General features: G+C 41.3%; 1 non-coding gene across 1 annotated transcript; it reads right to left on the bottom strand.

Moving 5' to 3' along the window:
* Positions 1-180: 180 nt before the first annotated feature.
* On the bottom strand, positions 181-286 carry LOC121964157. Its single transcript, XR_006107326.1, has one exon. It is a non-coding gene; the product is annotated as a U6 spliceosomal RNA (small nuclear RNA).
* Between the last annotated feature and the right edge of the window lie 1,295 nt (positions 287-1,581).

The raw sequence follows: 1,581 nt of genomic DNA, 5'->3' as shown, positions 1-1,581 counted from the left end.
ATAATCAGAGTTTAAGGAGTTTTCTGAACATAATCAGAGTTTAAGGAATTTTTGTGCAGTTTCCTCTGCATATGTAGTACCGGCAGTGGCCATGGTGTCGCTGTTTCACCTAAAAATAACAGAAATCAGAAATATTCACATAAAATCATTTAGAAAATGATGAAAATCTGATTTTTATGGCAAAATGAGGAACGCTTCACGAATTTGCGTGTCATCCTTGCGCAGGGGCCATGCTAATCTTCTCTGTATCGTTCCAATTTTATTAGATGAATCAGCGAGCTGATTCAAAGGTTTGAGTGCTCCTGCAGAGTATTTCCACGGAAGTGTCCTTTAAGCCTCCTCACTGATGGTTGGGGGGGCAGCAGGAGGAGCAGAGGAGTCGGAGTGCTCCTCCTGAGCTGCAGGGAGCAACAGGACGAGGTCTGTGTGCTGTGCCGTTGGTCAGAAACATGATCTAAGCGGGGAGGAGAGTGTGTGAGGTGCTGAAATCGGGTTTTAGGAGAACCAGGTTCAGGTTCTCGGAGCTGCAGGGGCATGATGGGATATTCAGGCACGCTGCTGTTACGTCAGAGCGTCAGGATTGGCTGGCCGGAGGCTTGAGAACAAAAGACAGAGGAGACGCCCCTCCTCCTGCAGGGTCAGCAGGGGCTGGGGGAGACCCAGGGACAGACGGGGGAGGGACAGAAGAGAGGAACCTATCTGAACTGGTCTGAACTGGTCTGACTGACGTCACTCCTGCAAGCCGGAAGAGACGAGGAGCAGAGACACGTCCTGCTGACGCTGTGGGTCCTAAAAGAAAAGGAAGAAAGAAAAGTAAAAAACAAAAAAGGGACAAGAAAATTAAAACAAGCACAAAGAAAGAAAGAACGAAACATAAAGAAAGAAGAAAATTAACTGAATACAAGAAAAAAAGAGAGAGAAAGAAAGTTCAAAATAAAAAGAGATAAGAAAAGTCCAAAAAAAAAAGAAATATCCTTATTCTGTGAAATAAATGTAAATATAGAATTTTCAGAATTATCAATATAGTTCTTTTCCTTTTTTGCCAAAATCTAATAATTTACCTAATATTCATTTTCATTATTTTATTCCCATTTTGGGGGAAAGTTTCTTGCTGAGTTGCTCGTTATGTTTTGAGAATGATTTCAAAGAAACTAATGAGAAATGGCCCAAAAATCAGCAAGAAATAAGTAAACAGTTACAAGGAAATCACCCGAAAATAAGCAAAAAAGAAAAGAATAAAACAAAAAGAGACAAGAAAAATACCTCAAGAATATAATTATGAGAATCTCATGTCCTTTTCTGGGCATGTATTTTGTTTTATTCCATTCTACTTTGCACAAATGTTTCTTGCCAAGTTGCTCATTATGTTTTCCTCATGTTTGAGAAAAAAATCAAAGCAGTTTTTTTCAGGTTTCTGAGGTTGAAAAGTTTGGAAAAAATCGCTGAAGGCAGCAGAAGACACAGATCCAGCAGTCAAAGGGTTAAAGTGTGGGACAGAAACAGGAAGTGAAACCTGTGGTTTTTGGTTGAAGCTGCAGCTGCAGCGAAACGCCGCCTGGTGGCGCCATCTGACGACTCTGC

The sequence above is a fragment of the Plectropomus leopardus genome, unplaced genomic scaffold (assembly GCF_008729295.1).
Source record: "Plectropomus leopardus isolate mb unplaced genomic scaffold, YSFRI_Pleo_2.0 unplaced_scaffold14254, whole genome shotgun sequence".
Lineage (NCBI taxonomy): Eukaryota > Metazoa > Chordata > Actinopteri > Perciformes > Serranidae > Plectropomus > Plectropomus leopardus.
The sequence above is the reverse complement of the archived record's forward strand: the minus strand, read 5'-3'. Positions and strand labels throughout refer to the sequence as shown.